Here is a 24661-nt window from a genome sequence, read left to right as displayed (position 1 = left end):
GGTTGATGGCAGTAGGAAAGGACTAAGCAGGAAATACCAGAACCAGATTCTGGCTAATCAAGAAGATTAACCCACACCAAAGATGGCTCTGCTCTGATGCTCTTTCTTCCACTCCCTTTCTACCCTTCTAGACTCATCTTTTCTGTAAAAGCTTTCCTGACCACCCACACGATCCCCAGCATTAATTCTTTGTTCTATGTTCTCTTTCTACTTTGTTGTACTCAGTTATAGCCTTTCCTTACATTTTATTTATCTTTCCTCCCTACCTGCATACAGCACCTTGAGGCCAGCACCTGTGTCTTAGTCATCTTTTTATTTTTAATTTTATTTTTTTAAAGTAAGCTCTATGTCCAGCTCAGGGCTTGACCTCACAATCCCAAGATCAAGAGTCGCATGCTCTACCAACTGAGCCAGTCAGGCGACCCTGTCTTAGTCATCTTTGTACCCTGTACCTCGAACTGATTTTAGTAAATAAAAAGTCTCATGACCTAATCTTAGCTTTCCAGTTGTAAACCAGTATCCTTACTTTCTCCGTATCCTAACTTGAATGGGACTTTTGAGTACCTTAGACAGGATATTTGTCAAGGATCAAATTTTTTATGGCTGCCTAGCACCCGAGCCCCCTTCCTACATTTGAGGGAATGGCCATCACATGAAACATGGGTCTCATGGGAGGCAGAGTGTGTCTTCCCCTTATGGAATTGGGGAAAGAGGTCAGACAGTTGCCCTTCTAGATTCCTGGCAGCTGGAATGCAAGCATATGACCTAAGCTTGATCCTGCTGATGCTCCTGCCCAAGAAACAGGGACAGTTTAGAATTTGTGCTGGTGGTTGCATTGGTGCCCACTGCTCAGTGGGAGTGGCAGCAGCATCTTAACGGAGATGTTTCTGTGATATAGTCTTTCTGTCTCCTGAGATGGTCTCCTTTGGTTCATGTCCATTTTCCAAGCTTGATGTCCTAGCCCTCCTGCTAATTCTGTGATTTTCCTGATATCTCTCAAATTCTTGTTCTGATTAAAATAGCAAGAGTTGGGTCCTGTTATTTGCCTCCAAGAGCTCTGATATAGCTGATGGACCCATCGTAGGTGGTCCTGGATCCTGGGAAGCCAAAAGGCCAACAAGTAACTTCGCCCTGATCCAATCCAAAGACTGAGATACAGGATTACTTCTCAGTCTGCTGTAGTCTGTTTTTCATAGCCATGATCAGCTCACAACCGTTCTATGTACAGACAGGTGGGCAAGTAGTAAAACAAGATTTCAAAATGAGAAAAGTAAAGCTTAATGAGACTAACTGGCTTCCTTGAGGTCCCCAAACTAGTGGCAGAGCCCAGACTATAATCTGCACTTCTTGATTTCTAGCCAGAGGCTTTCACCTGGATAACACTGAATGACTAACTTGAATTGAATTTTAAAGAATTCATTCACAAATATCCATCAAAGATCTGTTATATGCCAGTCATTGACTAGGACAATGGGCTCCCTCTCGTCTAGCCACAATATTATGTTTTCTGAAAAGTACTGTATTACTATGAATACAGACATAGATATAGATATAGATATAGATATAGATGATATAGATATAAACTTGCATTTGGGCAGCAGTATAATATTGTTGCTAAAACCTGAGCCAGACTTCATGGGGCAAGACCCTGGCTTCCCCACTTAGATCTTGTGATAGGACACTTTCAGCATCCTACCCATAATCTCTCGATCTCACTTCTACACTCCAAAGTCTGTTTACTGAGAGTACCTACAACTCATTGTATAAAGAATGCACTTGGCCCTTGTGCAGAGGAGCTAGGAAAGCCAGAGTTAACATCCTGAGCAACAGTCCTCAAACAATGATGGAGACTGGTGAGATACCCTAGCTTCCTCACCTCTCGGTGGGAATAACTTTTTTTTTTTTAATTTTTAATATTTATTTACTTTTGAGAGAGAGAGAGACGGTGTGTGTTAGAGCATGAGCAAGCAGGAGAGGGGCAGAGAGAGGGAGACAGAATCTGAAGTAGGCTCCAGGCTTTGAGCTATCAGCACAGAGCCGGATGTGGGGCTCAAACTTGACAAACCACAGGATCATGACCTGAGCCGAAGTTGGATGCGTAACCAACTGAGCCAACTGGTGCCCCTTGGTGGGAGTAACTCTTTTTGTTTTTCGATAGATTGTTCGAGTATTCATTTTAATTATTACTTAATATCTTTCAAGATACACTTTTGTCACATTTCAACATTTCTGAAGTTAGAATACATCTTATAATTAATAGTCTGTGAGAGTATCAGAATGGAAAAGTTTTTCTTTCTTAGTGGTATATTAAATTTGGTGTATTACAATCAATAACATCTCATTTTAATGAGATACATTAATAGGTTTTCCTTTTTTTGTTTTTTAATTTTTAACATTTATTTATTTATTTTTATAATTTTATTTTTTATTTTTGAAAATTTACATCCAAATTAGTTAGCATATAGTGAAACAATGATTTCAGGACTAGATTCCTTAATACCCCGTATCCATTTAGCCCATACCCCCTCCCACAATCCCTCCCATAACCCTTAGTTTGTTCTCCATATTTATGAGTCTCTTCTGTTTTGTCCCCTCCCTGTTTTTATATTATTTTTGTTTCCTTTCCCTTATGTTCATCTTTTTTTCTCTTAAAGTCCTCATATGAGTGAAGTCATATGATTTTTGTCTCTCTCTGACTGACTAATTTCACTTAGCATAATACCCTCCAGTTCTATCCACGTAGTTGCAAATGGCAAGATTTCATTCTTTTTGATTGCTGAGTAATACTCCATTGTATATATATACCACATCATCTTTATCCATTCATCCATCGATGGACATTTGGGCTCTTTCCATACTTTGGCTATTGTGGATAGTGCTGCTATAAACATGGGGGTGCACGTGTCCCTTCGAAACAGCACACCTGTATCCCATGGATAAATGCCTAGTAGTGCAATTGCTGGGTCGTAGGATAGTTCTATTTTTAGTTTTTTGAGGAACCTCCATACTGTTTTCCAGAGTGGCTGCACCAGCTTGCATTCCCAGGTGAGAATAACTCTTAAGAGTATTCCTCACTGTCTTCCAAAATTCCCCAATGAGACTGAACTCCAGTTGTCCTTGGTGGTAACCTGCTTGATAGCACACATCTTCCCGGATTCTTGTCACTAATTTCCCTTCTCCCCATCTTGTGTTTCGTGGGGTCAGCCCCACTTTCCCAAAAGCTGCTTGTACTTGAATCCTTTTCTCAAGGTTGGCTTCTGGTGGAACCTAAACTAAGACATCATGTGAGCCTGGGAAAATTACTCAAATAATAACCTGCAAAATGAAGATAACATTACTTGACTCATAGGGGTAAATTCATGAAAGAATTTAGCCTGCATTATGGCACTATGAGTGTTTGCCACTGTTACTGCATGCGGCACTCTTGGCTCTCAGAGAGCTTAACCACACAATCTTTCATTTCTTTCTCCACAATCAGAGCCTCGCTTTCCTCTCCAGCTTCACTCCTAGCCACCACACCGGAGTTCCTGCCTCACTCATTGACAGATGCTGTTTTTTACTTCAGCCCTGCTCTTCCATGAGCAAAATGACCAGTCTCTTTCATATATTTGTGATTCAACATGTGCTGTCTTCCTTACCTGGACATACTTCCCCTCCCCACCTTTATTTCCCAGTAATGCCTACCTGTCTGTCAAGCTGCCACCCAGCTTTCCCTCTGGAAGTGTTCCCAACTGTCCGTCCTCTTCTGTTTGGTCCATACCACACGCACACCAAACACACCACACACACACACACACACACACACACACACACACACACACACAGATATACCTCCCATGATGGGGGCATGCAAAGAGAACATCTAACCCAGGTGTGCTGCTCTCCCTCAGGGCAGAGTACCTAGAACTGTAATTATTTGCTTTCTTACCTGCCTCCTTCACTACCTTGTGAGCCTCCCTGCAGCAGGGCCTGTATCTTTTATTTCCATATTTCTGGTGCCTAGGCCATTGCCTATCTCAAAAAATGTAACATTATTTAAAAAAATTTTTTTTTAATGTTTGTTTATTTTAGGGAGCAAGAGAGACAGGGCACAAGTGGGGGAGGGGCAAAGAGTGAGGGAGACACAGAGTCCAAAGCAGGTTCCAGGCTCTGAGCTGTCAGCACAGAGCCTGATGCAGGGCTCGAACTCACAGACCACAAGATCATGACCTGAGCTGAAGTCAGCACTTAACTGACTGAGCCACCCAGGTGTCCCTAAAATTATTTTTTTAAGTAAGTGAATGAAAACAACCCTTTGAAGTAGGAGTATTATCTGTATTTTTCAGTTGAGGAAACAACTCAAAACTTGAACTGACTGCATTCAAGGTCAGACAATTAATGCATAGCAGAAGAGGAACTCAAAACTGACCATTTGCTTCAAAGTTGAAGATTTCAGGGGTGCCCAGGTGGCTCAGTCGGTTAACCGTCCAACTTCAGCTCAGGTCATGATCTCACGGTTTGTGGGTTTGAGCCCTGCATCTGGCTCTGTGCTGACGGCTCAAAGCCTGGAGCCTGCTTCGGATACTGTGTCTCCCCCTCTCTCTGTCCCTCCCATGCTCATGCTCTGTCTCTCTCTGTCTCTCAATAATAAATAAACATTAAAATAAAATTTAAAAAAAAAGTTGAAGATTTCTTCTGAAATGTTACAGCTGAGGGATTTTGTGCTAGAGATGCCCTTCATATCCCTCCTACTTTCACATCCTCTTCTTAGAAAATAAAGCATCCACAGCCTTGGGAGGAGAGCAGTTTTCCATTCAAAATGACCCAGTCTTCAGCCATGGTTGATGGGCTTAGGAGTAGACATCTGACCCAGGAGGAAGCCTGGTCAGACCATCTTTCGTGGGAATCTAGAGAGACTGCAACAGTTGGCTGCATGCACTGGGCCTACAAGGTGGCAGAGAATAAGGGCAACTGAGACTGATATTTGGAGACTTCTGTTTTGTGTCATGTGATTATGGTCTAAACCCAGGTGGCCACTAGTGTGGTCAACTGAGGTCCGGTAAACGAGTCCACACTTTGCCACCTAATGATCTGCTTTTGAAAATAAAGGGGTGCCTGGGTGGCTCAGTTGGTTAAGCATCTGACTTAGGCTCAGGTCATGATCTTGCAGTTCATGAGTTCTAGCCCCTCCCTCCCCACCCCCGGCCTCCATGGGGCTCTGTGCTGACAGCTCAGAGCCTGGAGCTCGCTTCAGATTCTGTGTCTCCCTCTCTGTCTGCCCCTCCCCTGCTCCTACTCTGTTTCTGTCTCTCTCTCAAAAATAAATAAACGTTAAAAAAAAAAAGAAAAGAAAAATTTCATCCTTTTAAAATTAGCTATGCACCAACACTATTGATTAAAATAGACCTAAAGAGCAAATGAAAAATTGAATTATAAATATTAGTATTTACACAGTTGGGTACCTTTCTCACTACTTCTTATGATTATTTCATTAACTTAATATCATCTGGGTTCTTCCATACATTTCTATTCAGCCATAAATAAATACAGCACACAGTTATAACTATATATACACCTGTTAAAGGGTAAGTCAGATTATGTCACTTCTCTGACCTATAAGGCACTACATGATACACCGTCTGTTTTTCCCATTATTCTCATCTTTGCTACATGGCCTCCATATTTTTCAACATGCCAGGCACATTCCTGCTCCATGGCTGTAAGAGTTTTCTAGGACTGCCATAATAAAGTTCCACAAACCAGGTGGCTGAAAACAACAGAAATTTATTGTCTCACAGTTCTGGAGGCTAGAAGTTAAAATATCAAAGTGTTGGGGTGCCTGAGTGGCTCAGTCACTTAAGCGTTTGACTTGGTTTTGGCTCAGGTCATGATCTCATGGTTCATGGGTTCGAGCCCGTGTCGGGGTCTGCACTGGCAGTGCCAAGCCTGCTTGCGATTCTCTCTCTCCCTCTCTTTCTGCCCCTCCCCCACTTGTGCTCGCTCTCTCTCTTTCTCTGTCTCTCAAAATAAATATGTAAACTTAAAAAAAATCCAAGTGTTATCAGGGCTATGTTCCCCCTAAATCCTGTAGTGGGGACTCCTTGCCTCTTCCTGGTTTCTAAGGGTAGTTGTCAGTCCTTGGCATTCCTTGGCTTGCAGCTGCATCACACCTCTGACTCTGTCATTACATGGCACTCTTCCTAAATATGTGTCTCTGTGTCCTCTTATACGGGCACCAGTCATTCATATTGGACTGGACCCACTCTGATGACCTCATCTTAACTTGACTCTATCTGCAAAGTCTCTATTTCCAAACAAGGTCAAATTTCACAGGTACCAAGGATTAGGAGTCCAATATATCATTTGGGAGACACAATTCAACCCATAACAATGGATTTGTCATTGTTCCTTCTGCCTGTAATGCTCTTTCCCCAGATGTCTGCATTGCCACCTTTTCACTTCCTTCTGGTCTTTAACGTCACTTTCTCAGTGAGGTCTTCCTTAGCCACCTTAGCTGAAATGACAACATCCATCCCCCCGCATTTCCTAGTTCCTTCCACTGCTTTATTTTTCTCTTTAGCATTTGTCATTAGCATAGTATATGTTGTATTTCACTTATTTTTATTGTTCATTTTCTGTCTCCCTTGGTATAATGTAAACATACACATATGGAAAGCAATCTGTGAAACAGAAATTCATGGTGTTTTTTTTGAGAGAGAGTTAGCATTTTCTGCTTCCTGTTGAAAAGTAAAACTCTGGCAACATGTTTTTTCTGGTCCTGGGGCTCCAGGTATAAGACTGACAGCCTCTGTGGAGAAGGGGGTTTACAAAGGACAGAGAAGATAGACTTCCAGAGAATGAGGAAACTTTGGTTTATTACTAACAGACCATGCTTAGTTCCAGAACAGACAGGGCAGGAAAATATTAACTTTCTCCAACAATCAAGAAGCCAAGAAGGAGATTTACTGAGTTGGGACTGAAGGGAAGGAAGATAATGTGTCTTTTTTTTTGGCCTCCCTGGATAACTTCAGATCAGGATCTTAATTGAAAAGTAGAACTATTTTCTTTATCTGGTTTTGCCATGGACTGGCTGTGTGACCTTCAGCGACATTTTATCCTTCTCTGGGTCTTCATTTTCTCACCTCAAATGAGGCAGTTGAATTAGTCTCTTCAGTCTCTTCCAACCACACCAGACTGTGTCACCTTAAACTCTAACGTCCATGAAGGTGGGTGACCTCTTGTTTCCCTCCAGGTACCTAGCACCTAGCATAGGGCCTAACATGTAGTAGCACCTAGCACAATAGTGGACCCTCAATACATGCTGGCGTAGAATGAATAGATGAGGATTAAACAAATGATCTAGGTAACTTTTGAAGGAGAGGGAAGACAAATCAAGGAATCTCATTCCATGGAGTCATATAGAAGATGTTTCTAATAAACTTGAAATCTTTATTGTAACCAAAAGGCCATTTCCTGAGATTTGTTTGAAATATTCAGAGCACCAGACAGTGGAGTACAAAGTTATTTAAATCAACTCTGTGCCCCTGAGGGCCTTACGGTTTTGTTGGGGAGACAGGAAACACATACTACAGAGGCTAAACAACTACAGAAGGGATCATCCGCAGAGCTTTGGTCAGTGGTACTTAGATTCTAAGAGTTCACGGTTTTCAGGGTTCCTGGAGAAGTCTGAGAGGGAGAGACCAGCTGAGCGACCTCTTGTGGTCTCAGCTCATCCATTCCAGCTTCTGGACACTTTCTGCATGCCAAGCTGACCAAAAAGTGCAGCATCAGTGGCCCTCATCCACTGTCCTGTATACCCCCTGGAGCCACAGGCAGGTAAAAAACAAACCACCCTCTGCTCTCCTGTCCTGTCCCAGATTCTTTAGTCAAGTCAGAGTTTTGCCCAATTCAGGCCAAGAATTGCTCTGTATCAGCCAACTCCCTGCAAGTCAGCTGATTAATGGTTTTCTATCTTCATCTGAAAACAGCCTAGAAAAGTCTTGAGTTTATGGAGAGTCCCTCTGAGTCACGGCTCAGAAAATCCTCTATATGTCATCCTATTTGATTTTATAAAAGCCGTCAGCTTTTAGAGCAGAGGAGCCGCCTCCCCGTTCTTAAACAAAGTGAATGCGGCTCTGGACCTGGGACAGGCAAGCTTGTCTTCTAGTTCCAGCTGCCTCACTTAAGGACAGTGGGTGTTTGACACGTCACTTCTTTCTGAGCCTTAATTGTCTCCTCTGTAAAGGAAGGGCTGTTACAACACTACAAACACCTTCACTCCACCCCCCCCCACCCCCCATGACCACAGGGTTATTCTGAGAATTAAATGAGATCACTTATGTGACATCATTCTGCACTATACAAGTGTACCTTCTCTTTATTATCAGATTTCAGCTTTGATGACTCATTTCAGACACAGTTCTCGACATATGTGGCCTTCACCTAGCCCTACCATCAACGATTTCTCCTTCATTTCTTTCTCTTTTTTTCTAGAGAAATTATAAAGCTGGTGCTATGCATACTCCTGATGGAATCTCCTCTGGTACTTTACTTGACATCATTTGGGCTCCACTCTGCCTTCATAGTGGGACCTACCAGCTGTTACTCCCTCACTCAGACAGTAATTATTCCAGAAGTTTTCTCCCAGCCCACACTATTACCATGCAAACCTGCATATCTAAAATTGGCATGTTTAACAGTTGATCTAGTGTCATGTGGAAACCCAAATAACAATACACAATAAGAGTCAAGAGTCCTGTGTTCCAGAATCAGCATTGTTTTTGATCACCCAGGGAGCTCTGGGCTGTTCAGTTTGATAAACATCTATTCAGGTCAGGGGAGTATGGGGGATGTGGCCTGCTGTGCAGAAAGTCTAAGTTTTGTAGGTCACACAGAGATGTAAACCTCCACTAGGAACAATGTCCTCTACAGTGGCTCACATATACACAAAATAAGGGTACACAGAGGAGGGGATAATTTAATCAGTCTTTAAGGGTCATAGAGACACCACTTCAGAGAGGAGGTGACATCTGAGCTGGCCTTTGGAGGAAGGGGAAGGTTTTGTAAGGCCAAGAAGACGTGGAAGGAAGAACATTAAGACGTGAACAAAATCAAATGATGGAGAAATGAGAAGAGTTTGGTATGGTCAGAGCATGGGATGTATGGTTGGGAGGGCAAGAAATGAGGCTCAGAGAAGTTGGACTGAGGCTGTGTGGGACCTTGAGTGCCAGGCTTCAACATCTGGGCTATATTCTCACCAGCCCTTCTTCAGCCAGGGTTCCACAAGAAAACTAAACCTTCTTGGGGTGCCTGGGTGGCTCAGTCGGTTGAGCAGCTGACTTTGGCTCAGGTTATGATCTCACGGTTCATGAGTTTGAGCCCCACATCAGGCTCTGTGCTGACAGCACGGAGCCTGGAGCATGCTTTGGATTGTGTATCTCCCCTCTCTCTCTGCCCCTCCCCTGCTCACACTCTCCATCTCTCAAAACTGAATAAACATTAAAAAAATTAAAAAGAAAACTAAGCCCACTTGACCTTAGGCATCCCCCGTACAAATGAATTTCTTCCCTTTGTACCTAGAACAATACCAGTTATGCACCATCCTGGGGAGATAACTGAGAAAACAGTGACTTAAATAATTTTCTGTAGGGGTTGATGGTCACGTGGAAGCCCAGTTGAGAAAGGCTGCTAGGCAATGGCAGGTCATCCAACATGTATAGAAAGCAAGTGACAACCTCACATGTCATAGAAACATGCCTCTGGTGACAATGAGAAGAATATTTAGAAAGAGTGCAGGTAGAATAAAATTCTACTGCAGTAATTCGGGGGGGTGGGGGTGGGGAGTGATGACCAGGGCTCAGGATGATGACAGTAGAAATGGAGGAAAGGGATATCCAAGAGACATCTGGATGCAGAATGGATGGAGTAATTCAGGGCTGCCTTCCCTGGTTTCCCAACTATGGCATGGAGTTGCTTGCAGTCCGGAGCCTTCCTGAAGAGTGAGAAGTTCATCAGCTACCACCCACCATGGGGGTGGTGTGTGCTGACACTAATCTGGACTTTATTGTGCTCTGGTGAACTTTGCACTGCCTGGTAGGCTCTGAGTTAGGACTTTTCTCTTCATACCCATCCCCCTCCTTGCCATGTCAGCCCAGTCCTCACAACTGACCTGCAGCCTAATTCCCTTACTCAGCCCTACATTTCCCTGCTGGGACAGAAGCCTTGCCCTGAACTCCAGACTGCTTGGCTGGGATCCTGACGCTCTGTTTTCCTCTTCCAACCCATTCTTCCAGGGGGCTGGGTCTGCTCCCCGTGCCCTGGTCCCCCATATCCTGCAGCAGTGTTAGTATGGCCAGCTCCAGTGCTGCTTGATCCCAGCTTCCTCCTCCTGTCAGACAGGCCCATGTTGCTGAGGTCCACCATGCTTCCCACTTAAACCCACCCGAGTTCAGATATCACCAAACCTCGTCCGGGACCCGTGAACTCATTTGTAAGATAGGGGGTTATACTAGGTGACTTTTAAGGTAGCTCCCTTCCAACCCTAACATCCTGTGTTTCTAAGTAGGCCAACTGTAAAAGAAGTCTGCACTGGCACAGAACAATTGAGGCTGGGAGCAAGTGAGTCAGACTCAGCAAAACTGTCAAGCTAACTGTGAACCCAGGAGATTAGAGTGTAGCACGCCACTGGGCAGACAGCAACTGAGACTCAAACCACAGATTAGCGTACCCAGACAGCTGTGTGGACAAGATGACTGATACCACACCTAGTTTATTAGTCACATTCATGTTCAAGGAATTAACAACGTCATTCTACATCCCCCCAAAAGACAACATTCATTTATGACCTAAAGCTATTTCCTTTGGTGATTATAACATTACCTTTTCTCATGGTTAGTACTGGTCATTTGGGATGAAATATTAGCCCATTAGTATTTTGCCCATTTCCTAGAAAGAACCATCTGGTAAGTATTCCCTGAGGGTCAAGCTTTACTCTCAAGACTTCCTAAGTTCCTCCAAGATGCTTCTCAGGGTGTGTGAAAGAAAAAACACAGATCTTTGAAGACCTAGGTTTGAATCCCACAGCTACTCCCTAGTCATGTGGTTCTGGAAAAGTGAATCTCTTTGAGCTTTGGAAATAGGATAATACCTGCCTTGCAAAATGGTAGCCCTGATTAGAAGTGCCTGGTATGCAGAAGCTTCTCAATAAAGGAGTTCTCCCTTACACCAACCCTGCTGCCTTCCATCTCTTCAGGTCTCTTTGCTCTCAGGATTGTTTCTCCTGGGCTTGCCTAGATTCTTCCTCTCTTTCCCACAGGAGCCTACAAGATTCCTGCCAGTCCACACAAGTTCCTGCTCCAATTTCAGACCTATGGTATGCTGAGTGAGCACCAGTACTTCCTGGAGTAGGGGCTCCCTGCTTCCCCACCCCCGTTAGGGCTGAGCAATCACAGGCCAAGAAAAAAATCTTGGTCAGAAGATGAGATCATAGCTGAAGTCTGTAAGAGCTCCATTGTCTCAGCTCCAGGTCTAATACACTGAAGATGTGAATGTCAGTGCTATAATTTAGTATAGGGCCAGTCAGGAGATTCTGAGAGACTATGCTGAAGGGAGGACATGGGTAAAGTAGGATGTCTTGAAGCTGCTGAGCACAGGATTCAGCTGTGGGACACACATTTTAGGCTGCCTAGGGTCTAACATTCTTGGTTCCTCCTTCAAGGGATTCTAATATCAGGGACCAGTACAGACATGGGCTGTAAGAGCCTTTGAGATCATGTAGATCTACTTTCTTTTACACAAATGGAGAAACTGAGGCTAGAGGAAGAAAATTACTTTCCACATACAGAGAAAGGGCCAGAGTGGCACTTGAACCCAGGTCTCCAGATTCTGTGTCCATAACTATGTCTGTTACCCCGTTATCCTATGGGGGAAAAACCCAGTAAATTCTTAAAATTCAACACATTGTGGATACTTAATAAATTGGATTGTTGAATAACATGTGGAGAGAATGTTTGCTAACAGGATTTTAAAGAAGAGAGCATTCATTGATTGACCAAATATTTGTTGAGTGCCAGAAGGTAAGGACTGTGAAGGATATTGAATGTCATGCTTAGGAGTGTGATTTCTACTTTGTAGGCAGCTTGAAGCCATCACAGAGTTCAGAACAGAGGATTGACATGATCAGGTTTGGAGGATCATTCTGGTAGCAGAGGGGAGGATGGACTGGAAGGCGTCAAGAAGGTGCATGAGGAAGTAGGAAGCTTAGAGCAGTCCTGGATGTTTGATGGATGTCCAAAGAAGGGTAGTGGCAAGAGAAGATTAGCATGGCCCCTGCACAAGGGTGACACAGGAATTTGTGAAGCGTTCCCATAATTAAAAAAAAAAAAAAAAAAAAAAAAGAAGGGTAATGGCCGTAGAACAGACAGGAAGCAGGAGAGCCAAAGGCCATTTCCTAAATACAGTGAATGGGGCCTGCGGTCAGTGGGATGACAGGTGAGGCCAGGTGGGGCAGAACGCGGGGCCTGAGGCAAGCCAAAGTACTGCTTCTCAAGACCCTAGACCTCTGCCCAGGCTTCCAGGCTACTCAAGCAGCCTCCACTCATGGCGGGGCAATGTTTGACGGCCACAGCACTGGGCAGGCTGCAGGCTGCAGGCTGCTAACAGTCATTAATGGCCACTGGGATTCTGATGGTGATAAACTGCAGGCATCTGTTTCTCCAGCAAAGTGCAGCAAAAATGGTTGGCTGTGGCATAGAGATAAGAAGTTCTGTTAGAAGTGTTATTTCCCCAGAGGCTCCCAGTTAAGGGTAACACTTTTTACAGAAAATCTTCTAGTTTCTACACCTTGGCTGGACAATTTCAATTTACTGGTACAGGTAAGTGTCATCCACTACAGCTACAGAGGTTATTTTAACAGTTAATAGCAGTGTCAGGCAGCCTGACTCCAGACTAGTCCTCACTAGCTATATAAGCTGGAGCAAGTTACTAAATCTCTCAGTTTCCTTGAGCATATAATGAGGATCACAGTAGTACCTTTGTGAAGGTTGTTGTCCTCATGACATGAGATAATGCACTTGAAATGCTCAGTACGATGCTTGCCACAGAACAAGCGCTCAGAGTCAGCTATAGTTAATTTTAATAGCTCTACTGAATTATTTTGTAGCATGGAATATATATTTACAAAGACCACTTTTGTAAGTATAAATAAAATTTGTGTTCAACATTTTTAAAAACTTCTTATTGGGATTTTGTGTTTTAACTAAATTTCAAAGATTCATGGATGAGGAGTGGGACAGAACACTGGATACATTCTATATGTAGATTTTACGAATGTGCAATAAAAGCATTTTTTTTTTTTTTTTGCTTCCCCCAAATTTTGTGTTCAAAAAATGATTCTGCTATTGATTTTCTGGGTGGCTTTGAGTAAGTCCATTTAACCTTTAAACTTTTTTTACTTCTTTGGCAAAATAAGTGGGCATAGTTTACATGGTTTGAAAAGGCCCTACCAATTCTAAAATAGGTAACTGGAATTATTTTTTCTTTTGCATAGCAACAAGAGCAAGTCAAACCCCCGTTTCTAACGAAGGCCTAGAACCCTTCAGAATTATCAGGAATTATTGCCAAGAATCTACCATCTTTACTATGAAATGTACGCTTATTTATCCAGTAGTTTGACAAAGTATAGCTGATCTGGAACATTGGGAAGGTTATTCACAATGTCATAGCTGACAAGCAGAAAACTGGACACGGAACTTGAGTTTTCTTGTGCTTACTCATCTTTGGGGGAAAGTGACCTTTTTTTTAAAAAATTCTCTCTTTTGTTCATTTTTAGTGTCAAAGTTTCTCTGTGAGTGATTTTTGGTGTTAAGCTCATCAGTTTGGCAAAGTGCAGGGAATGGGTGGGTAAAGATCATCTTTGGGAGCACACCTTTCAGGTCTAGCCCCAATTGTCCCTGCAGCCCTCTCCCACTCCTTTGTTTTCACACATTTTTTTTAAATTTTTTTTTTTTATTTTTTAAAATTTACATCCAAATTAGTTAGCATATAGTGCAACAATGATTTAGCCCATCCCCCCTCTCACAACCCCTCCTGTAACCCTGTTTGTTCTCCATATTTATGAGTCTCTTCTGTTTTGTCCCCCTCCCTGTTTTTATATTATTTTTGTTTCCCTTCCCTTATGTTCATCTGTTTTGCCTCTAAAGTCCTCATATGATGGGGCGCCTGGGTGGCTCAGTCAGTTAAGCGTCCGACTTCAGCTCAGGTCACGATCTCGCGGTCCGTGAGTTCGAGCCCTGCGTCGGGCTCTGGGCTGATGGCTCAGAGCCTGGAGCCTGCTTCCGATTCTGTGTCTCCCTCTCTCTCTGCCCCTCCCCCATTCATGCTCTGTCTCTCTCTGTCTCAAAAATAAATAAACGTTAAAAAAATTTTTTTAATAAAAAAAAAGGCCTCATATGAGGGAAGTCATACGATTTTTGTCTTTCTCTGACTGACTAATTTCGCTTAGCATAATACCGTCCAGTTCCATCTACGTAGTTGCAAATGGCAAGATTTCATTCTTTTCGATTGTTGAGTAATACTCCATTATATATATATATATATATATATATATATATATATATATGCCACATCTTCTTTATCCATTCATCCATCGATGGACATTTGGGCTCTTTCCATACTTTGGCTATTGTTGATAGTGCTGCTATAAACATGGGGGTGCATGTGTCCCTTCAAAACAGCACACCTGTACCCCATGGATAAATGCTTAGTAGTGTAGTTCTGTTTTTACTTTTTTGAGGAACCTCCATACTGTTTTCCAGAGTGGCTGCATCAGCTTGCATTCCCATGTTTTCACACATTCTGATACAACCAGACTGACCTCGGCTGTTTCCTCAGATCCTGTGTGTTCACTGCTTCATATTTTACTAATGCTGCTCTCAACCTGGAAACCGTTCTTTCTTTTTCCCTGAATTCTTCCTCCACTCTCACTGCCAACATTTATATGTTCAAATCCTCCCCATCCTTCAAGGCTTAGTAATGTTATGTCTCTACAAAGTCTGGGTAATCTTTCTCCAAGGATGCATTGAATATCTGAATCAGCTGAGCTCCCAGAACTGAGATATGAGCTTCTGATGTACACCTCTCAGATGCTCCTGGCACCCACAATAGCACAGTGGTTGTGCACAGGATCTGCAGTCACACCACTTGAGTTCAAATCCCTACTGGAGCCTTAGCTGTGTGTGATCTTGGGCAATTTATAAGCCTCTCCATGTCTCAGTTTCCTCATTTGTAAAATGGAGCTAATGGGAGCACCTACTTCATAAGGGTTTTGTTAGGTTTAAATGAGCCAGTACATTCCTAGCAGCACTATTGCTGGGTCATAGGGTAGATGCATAGGGGTACTTGTACCCCAATGTTTATAGCAGCATTTCAACAATAGCCAAATTATGGAAAGAACCTAAATGTCCATCAACTGATGAATGGATAAAGAAGATGTGGTTTATATATACAATGGAATACTACTTGGCAATGAGAAAGAATGAAATCTGGCCATTTGTAGTAACATGGATGGAACTGGAGGGTATTATGCTAAGTAAAATAAGTCAGTCAGAGAAAGACACATACCATATATTTTGACTCATATGTGGATCCTGAGAAACTTAACAGAAGACCATGGGGGAGAGGAAGGTGGGGGAAAAACATTACAGAGAGGGAGGAGGCAAACTATAAGAGACTCTTAAACACTGAGAACAAACTGAGGATTGATGGGGGTGGGGGTAGGGGACAGGGGAAAGTGGGTGATGGGCATTGAGGAGGGCACCTGTTGGGATAGGCACTGGGTATTGTATGGAAACCAATTTGACAACAAATTATATTTAATATAAAAATAATAAATGAGTCAGTACATGTAAAGCATTTAGAATAGTGCCTTGCCCACAGTCAGTGTTTAATAAATGCTAGCTATTGTTACTTTCTCCTTCTACCTTATTTTATACGTATAACATCACTAATGTTGCTTCCTTGACTCTCAACTCCTTGAGAGCAGGAAGATTTGTGTCTGTTAATTTTTTGTAGCTCTTTTTATGCCTAGGAACTTAGCACACAAAGCTAGTTATCTGACAGATTTTAGAAAACTTAGGCCTAAGTCTTTCCTACCGTTTTGTCCCTAATATTCACAAGGTGACTTTAACCATGGAATAAGCGATTCCATGAATTAAAGAAGTTTGTTGTAATTAAATGTCAAATTGGACATTAGACTAAATAAACAGTCTGTAGTCAGTTGCATGCTAATGCATGTGGAAAGCCAAGGCCTTTTAAAGAATATTACATGTGGTCTGCAACTATTTGACCCAGGGCCCCCAGCTCCTGGCCCTGGTCCCATTCCACTGCACTAAGCAGCCAGATTCGATTACCTTTGCTTCCCATGGCCGTGGGTCAGCCTGGCCCCAGCTGGCCATGCACAGCAATGACCAAGGCCACCACAGAGTGCAGTTCACTTTGCAGGAAGCAGCCTCACCCATGATCCATAGACAGATTGGTGAACAAATATGTACTAAACGAAAACATCATGTATTACTCGTGTGGGACAAAGTTCAGTTGTAGTCAAGACTACAGGTCCAATTCAGATCTGTTTTTGAGATATTTTCCACATCTTTTCCAGATATTTTTCACATTTTTGCAGAGACACTTCTTGGTCTGTGATCATGGATTGGTGCCAAACAGCAGTTTACCCAACACTGTGATTCATTTATTTGTTTACTATACACTGTTTGACTTTTCTCATATTTGCCTTTGGCTGAGGACACTCAGCATGTGCTTTACATGTCTAAGCAGTCAGGCTTTTTAGTATTTTTGGATCTTAATAAAAAATTGGTTCTCCAACCTGCCTCTATAATCTGGAAATACAGCCAAAGGTAACAAAAACACTAATGTGAAAAGATACCTACACCCCCATGTTCATGGAGGCATTATTTACAATAGCCAAGACATGGAAACAACCTAAGTGTCCATCAGTGGATGGATGGATAAAGAAGTTGTGTTATCTATATACAATGCAATATTATTCAGCTGTAAAAAAACCCAGGAGATTCTACCATTTGCGACAACATGGATAGACCTTGAAGGCACTATGCTAAGTGAAATAAGTCAGACAGAGAAAGACAACTATTACACGATCTCACTTATATGTGGAATTGAGAAAAAAAATGCAAAAAAAACCCATAAAATAATAAAAGAAGATCAGACTTGTTAGCAGACGCGGGGGTTGGTAGGGAGAATTAGAGGAAAGTGGTCAAAGGGTACAGACTTCCAGCTATAAGATAAAGAAGTACTAGGGATGTAATGCATCACATGGTGACTGTAGCCAACACTGTCAGATCACACATAGGAAAGCTGTTCAGGGTATAAATCCTAAGAGTTCTCGTCATGAGGAGATAACTTGTTCCCCTTTATTCTTTTCTTCATACTGTATCTATATGAGAAGACAGATGATAGCTTAGCTTACTGTGGTCATCATTTCACAATATATGTAAATCAAACCATCATGCTGTGCACCCTAAACTTATACAATGATGTATGGCAATTATTTCTCAGTAAAACTAGAAAAAAATTCAGACCAAAGGCTAGGATTTTTCTAATAATAAGTCAGGGACCACTCATTTTCTTTTTAGCGAGTATTAACTTCAATTGAGTCCTTCTGTGAAATTGCACATTAGTGCTAAAACATAATTCGGGTCAAGTATAATATCAGCTGCTGCTGTGTCATTAATAGTTCCAAGTTCATGAATAAGAGCCATACAAAGTAGCACAGGCTCAAAGAAATGGGCCTGGAGAAATGAGGCCAGACATGGCCCAAAGAAATCAAGATATAAAATGCTGCCTTCTCTCTGCTGTCAGAAGCAGCATTGCCTTCCTCACAACTAACCTTAGCTCAGAGGGGGTACTGAAAGTCTCAAAAGTTGGTTCTCCACCCTGACTGTTACGTTTGCTGTTCTTAACTCTAGAATGGCATTCCATTGGCAGAAGTTTGTTCTAGAGACTTCGGTCCATTCCTTTACTAATTCATTCATCCATGCAATGTTTATTAGTGCCACTATGTGCAGGATCTGGGGAAAGAAAAGTGAGTAGGACAGAGCTTTTTGTCCAGTATGAAGGCAAAAATAGGGATATGGTTAAAACTCTATATGTTTGAGAAGTGTTATGATAGAGCTTTATGAATGGGGCTGCGGGAGAAGTAGGAAGTAACCCCAGAGACAGGGAGTTCATAGAAAACCATGAGTGAAGGAATGATGAGGTCACATACCTCACAGAGGACAGGTAAAGTGAGGAAAGACAATGTTGAGTACAGATACCTCTGACAGATGAATGCTTTAAGCTGGCTGGTGCTTACAAACAAGTAAAATGTGCAGCAGTCTTTCAGGTTCACAAGGTCACACCATCCAAAAGCTGGGCAGAATTTATCCCACAAGCTAAGAGTTGATAGGGAAGTGAGTGAGAATAGACAGACTGGGACCTGGGCCGCTGAAGGGGGTGTGTGAAGAGGGCTCTTGGTTTGGAGGAACAACTTAGGGCACTGGGTCCAGAGTTGGAGGTGTCCTGAGACTGGCACTGAAAAAGGCGGTCAGAAAATGCCAAACAAACTTTGCCTATTTGGTAATTTGGGGGAAAGTGGACACTGGCTTAGTTGTGTGCAGTGAGGTCCCAGATGGAAGCCATAAGTTAAATCTGGATTAATGTGGTTTATTTGATTAAAATAGGCAAAGCATGTGTTTGTCTTCAGGGCTAGAAGACTTGTTGAAGTCTCCAGTTCTAATCATTCCTGTCCCTGCACTGTAACCCCAAGTAGCACATGCTCTTCCTTCTACTCAGAGTATCTCTGCACCCTCTTCTTTTTTGCTCTTCAAGGCTTAAACAAGTGTCCCCTACTTCCCTGATGGCTGTTGAGTATGCCTGCTTCAAGCTCCCATAGAAATCAGTACATCTCTCTCACTGGGTTAGCACCCATCACACTGGATTGTCCCTGTCTGTTGACTTTCCTGTCTCTGCCTCTGCCAGGCTATGAGCTTTCTGAGAGCAGAGACTACCTTCCATCTCTATCCCCAGGACATAGCCAGACTAGAACAGTAGCTGCTGCTGTATTTCTGTGGTTCTGTGGATGGACACATGGATGGATGAGCTGAGCAAGTGGATGGATGAGTTGCCCAAATCAATATGAACTTGCATTCTCTTTAGGAATACAGACCTCAGGGAGTAAATGCTCAGAAAAATGTTGAACATGTTTTAATGCTGTGGTGAACCATAGATAAAAAGCAGATGCCTTGGTCCAAATCAAACATAGTTGCAATGTCGTGTGCTTTATTTTCCTGTTCACATGAGCACTGTAATTTTAGGTCAAGGTTTGCCTTAGTAGGCAGGTTTCAAAGATGTGGAAGGAGGAGCCATCTAATCGAAAAAGCTCAAACCAGGAGCCAAGAGGTCTAGCCTCTCTTCCTGAGACCCTACCAACTTCCTGATTATGTAACCCAGATGAGCTTCTTATCTTCATATGCTTCCAGTCTCCCAGCCTCCAGTCTTTCCCCTTTGCACACCATCCTTCACCCAGTTATCTTTCCTGAAAACAAATTAATCATCTCATTTTTGCTTTAAAACCCCCTTTGTCCCCAGAGCAAAGTCCTAACCCTTTAGCAGGCAAACAAGATCTTTTTAGTATCTCTCAGGACTGATGGTCCTTTATCATGTCCCTTTTATTCTGTTACTCCCTGGTTCTCATTCTTCTAACCAAGCTCTTTTGTGCCTATGTTTTTCCCACACACTGTCCCCAAGGTCAGCAATGACTTTCTCCAACTCATTTCACCTGGTGAACTCTTTCTCGTTCATATTTTAAGACTCAGCCAATGGAGCCCAATGGTTGGTTCCTCAGCAAGGCCTCTTCTAACTCCTTCTGACAATGTGAGCACCTCCTCCACTCTGCTCTGACAACATTTTCTATTGTTTACCTTGGATGGCTTATAAGTCTAATAGAAAGTGTTTGCTTACTTGTCCATCTCAGGGGCAAAATTCTGAGTTCTTATAGGTCGAGGCCATTGTTCTTATAACCCCCCCTCCCCCATTTAGTTACTAGCACTTAGGAAGTTTCCCAATATATACTGGTTGAAAAAAATCAAACTAGTTACATTGAATTTTACATGTACTGTCTTTCTAACTGTGGCTGTTTTCACCTCTCATCCGTTTCCCCATGAAACTTGATAATAAAGATTGGTTTGTTGAGCACTGATCAGGCAGCAGGCACTTTTCTATACCCTTTATACATGACAACTTCATTTAATCCTTATCTCAGCACTGCAGAGCAGGCATTACTATTCATCTTACTCTACAGATAAAGAAACTGAGGCTCAAAGAGGTTAAATATCTTTCCCAAGTCTTCAAGAGAAGACTCTCCAGCTTCAAAGCCTATGGCCTTTCCATAGCATCATCTGCTTTCTCAAAGGTCTGCACCTGGTAGGTTCTGACTTAGTGGTTTAATTGCTCTGAATTACATTGAACAGGACTGAAAGAGGCTCACTCTGACTTCCAGCTGGGGATTGGCCATCTCCACAGCCCATCCATGAAACCCTAGACAGCCACATCTAAATGCTGGCGTGCGTGAAGACAAAGCCCAGATCCTTTTCCTGGCAGGAAGCTATGTCTTCTAGCACATGGAACCCCACTGCATTTCCTGGGATCAGACGGAGTCCTCAGCACAGAGGCCCACTCATAGTTCATGGGTTTGTCCTCAGCGTCCAGCCCAGAAACTGTCTTCTCCCTGACTCCCTGGAGAATGAGAAATTATTGGCTTCTGGAATGTTTTTCTGGTCACTGAGCCCTCAAGGTGAAAGGTCTCTTGGATGGAAAACAACAGGCCAAGTTTACCCAACCCAGCAAGGCGTCAGGCAGCCCCGAGGCACATTCCATCAGGTCCCACAGAACAGCTGGGGCTTCTTCTCTTCAGCTTGATACCTGCCCTCAAAGAATGGAGGTCTTCCTGCCCCACTGCACAGCTGACATAAAGCAGAAATCTCACTGCAAAGCTCCCTTCAGGCTGGAGACTATGCAGACCCTCAGAAATATTCTCCTTTCCTTCTGCTTTCTACTGTTGCTCTAAGACTTCAGCTTATGAGGGGAAGAGAGTCTCACAAAATGAAATGTGCTCCTGTCCTAAACATGTCCCATAGCAATAACGTCAGAAGGGGGAAGAATATTTATATATTTACATGCTCACAGTATATAAAATGGATATTACATGCCAGCCATTTTACATACATCATCTCATTTAACCATCACTAAAATTATTTTTCCCATTTTAAAGATGTGCAAACTGAAAATGACTCAAACCTAACTGCAGCCTATTTCCTTTCACTGATAGAAGGGATATTGTGAAACCCTGGACCCTGCACCTGAGAATCAGTGACTAGAGCTCAGTATGAGCGTGATGTGTTACGTAGCTACACAGGTAGTGTCCTTGCATTAGTCACATCTGCTCATTGTCTGAGACTCTGTGATATCTTGCCCTGTGTGTCCCTGCTGGAATCAGGAATTCTATCTGACCCCCAAACTCAGCTGTCTAGTACTAAGAAAAGGAAGCAGTTTGAGTTTTACAAGAAGAGCCTTAAACTAGGAGTTTGAGTACATTTGCTTGTGTCCCAGCTCTATTATTTAATGTATGTGAGATCTTGCCTTGGTTTTGTCATCTGTGAAGTGGGAATAATAATGATTGATTTTCTGTTTTGGGTTTGTGATGATTAAATGAGACATTGCATATGGGGTATGGGAAAACCCACAGAGACCTGGCCTATTCCTAAATGAATCATGTTCTTGTCCACTGTCCCTTCTATGGAGCTCCATCATGATTGAACAGCATTCTATTCTTTATTTTTTTTTTTAATTTTTTATTTCTTTAATTTTTTTTAACATTTATTTATTTTTGAGACAGAGAGAGAGAGAGAGCATGAACAGGGGAGGGTCAGAGGAAGAGGGAGACACAGAATCCAAAACAGGCTCCAGGCTCTGAGCTGTCAGCACAGAGCCTGATGTGGGGCTCAAACCCACAGACCGTGAGATCATGACCTGAGCCGAAGCCGGACACTTAACCGACTGAGCCACCCAGGCGCCCCGCATTCTATTCTTTAGAATAATTTTCCTTCTACCCCCCTCCCCCATAGGCTAAATGAAGACCAGTGTGGTATAGAGGAAGAAGCACAGACTACGAATTGGATTACTTGGGTCTGAGTACTGATTTTATCAATTATTGGCTGTGAGATAATTGAGTCACTGAGCATCAATTGCCTCATCTGTTGAGTGGGGAAAATATTAGTAGTTATATTCTAGGGTTACCATGAAGAATACATGAGTGCACCAACACTTTATAAATTCTAATGTGCTATACAAATGCAAGTTATTCATCCCACAAAGTTTTCTGACCATCTGCTATGGGCCAGGCATGTGCCAGGTTATGAAGATCCAAGGACAATAAGACACAGTATCCATTAAACTTCATCTGAGGAGGAGACAGAAGCATACACAGGTAATTGCAGGTAATTACAACGCAGTGTGGTAAGTACCACTATAGGGAAGGAGTAAAATGCTTGAGGCACAGAATAGGGGCACTGTATTAGTTACCTATTGCTGTAAAACAAATTACCCCAATACTTAGTAGCTTAAAACAACAAGTTATTATTAGTTTACATATATTCTAGGAGTCAGGAACCTGGGAATGGCTTAGCTGAGGTCAAGCTGTTGACCAAGGCTATAGACTCTGAAGACTCTCTAGAGCTGCAGAATCCACTTCCAAGCTCACTCCTGCAGCTGTTGGTAAGAGGCTTCAGTTCTTTGCCATGTGAACCTCCCCACAGGTCTGCTCAAGACTTGACTTTCTCCAAGGGAAGTCATCCAAGAGAAAGCATGTGTGAGAGAGCACCAAAGATTACAACCTAATCTTAGAAGTGCTGGGTTATCATTTCTGCCATTTCTGTTCATCATAAAGACCAACCATGGTACAATTCAGAAGGGGAATATACAAGGGTGTAACTAGCAGGGGGTGGGGATCTTTGGGAGCCATTTTGGATTCTTGCTCCCACAGGTACTAAACACATTGGGAGAGAGGAGCCAGGAAAATTGTCTGGAGCTTAAGCTCAGGTCTATTTTTACTGCTTCTTGTCATTTCTGCTGGATGCTGGACTAGTAAGAGAAAACATTCTTTTCTATCCAGATTATTCTGCCATTAAGTGGAAATGATATTGTAGAAAATGTCGAGTAAACACAGAGCTATCAAGAAGTGGTAATGACTCAACAAAATAAAAACCCTCTGCATAGCAAAGGAAACAATCAACAAAACTAAAAGGTAACCTGCTAAATGGAAGAAGATATTTGCAAATGATGTATCCAATAAAGGGTCAGTATCCAAAATATATAAAGAATAGATTCAAGTCAACACTTAAAAAAAAAATAATCCAATTAAAAAATAAGTAGAAGACATGAACAGACATTTCTCCAAAGAAGACATCCAGATGGTCAACAGAATCAGGAAAAGATGCTTAACATCACTTGGCATCAGGGAAATACAAATCAAAACTGCCATGAGCGATCACCTCACACATGTCACAATGGCTAAAATTAACAACACAAGAAACAACAGGTTGGTGAGGATATGGAGAAAAAGGAACCCTTATGTACTGTAGGTGGGAATGCAAACTGGTATAGCCACTTTGGAAGACAGTACTCAAAAAGTTAAAAAGTTAAAAATAGAACTACTTTACAATTCAATAATTGTGCTACTGGGTATTTACCCAAAAAATGCAAACACATTAATTCAAAGGGATATGTGTGCCATTATGTTTATTGCAGCATTGTTTGTAATAGCCCAATTGTGGGAGCAGCCTAACTGTCCACTAATAGATGAATGGATAAAGAAGAACTGGTATATGTATATGTGTGCGTATATATGTAATATTATTCAGCCACAAAAAGATGGAAATCTTGCCATTTGAAACAACATGGATGGAGCTAGAGAGCATAATGCTAAGCAAAATAAGTCAGAGAAAGACAAATACCATACGATTTCACTCATGTAGAATTTAAGAAACAACAAATGAGCAAAGGGAAAAAAAAAAAGAGAGAGAGAGGAAGAGAGAGAGAGGAAGACAAACCAAGAAACAAACTCCTAACTATAGAACATAAACTGATGGTTACCAGAGGGGAGTTAGGTGTGGGGATGGATGAAATAGGTGATGGGGATTAAAGAGTACAATTATCACAATGAGCAGTAAGTAAAGAATTGTTGAATCACTGTATTATACACCTGAAACTTATATAACATTGTACATTAATTATACTGGAATTAAAATAAAAAGCTTAATAATAAAAAAAGGAAGTGATAATGACTTTGCTGGTGTCTAGCTCGGTCTTCAGGGCAACTGTACCCTGGTGAGATCAGTTCTCCAAAGGCCCTACTATGGCCCTTAAAGTTCATAGCCTTCCTAGAGCTGACCAATAATAACTAGCACCCTTCCCTATTACAGTGCATCTCACATGGTACCACAATTGTGATTTTACGTGTCCCATATCCCTTTAAACTGCCTTGAGCAGGCAGGAAAAATGTCTGTCTGGTACATAGCTTGTCCATACATAGCTTGTCCCACATCTGGTATGGTGCCTG

The 24661-nt window shown here is 42.4% G+C and overlaps 1 long non-coding RNA gene and 1 pseudogene across 1 annotated transcript in view; one reads left to right on the top strand and one right to left on the bottom strand.

The window, feature by feature from the left end:
• LOC147576789 (uncharacterized) overlaps window positions 1–24661 on the bottom strand; it is a 139671-nt gene that overhangs the window by 33043 nt on the left and 81967 nt on the right. The gene's annotated exons all lie outside the window — the stretch shown is intronic.
• On the top strand, window positions 12251–12351 carry LOC112866204 (U6 spliceosomal RNA; annotated as a pseudogene).

This window comes from Puma concolor, chromosome D1 (assembly GCF_028749965.1).
Source record: "Puma concolor isolate L17-30 chromosome D1, mPumCon1.1.hap2, whole genome shotgun sequence".
NCBI lineage: Eukaryota > Metazoa > Chordata > Mammalia > Carnivora > Felidae > Puma > Puma concolor.
This window is presented reverse-complemented; position numbering and strand designations above follow the sequence as displayed.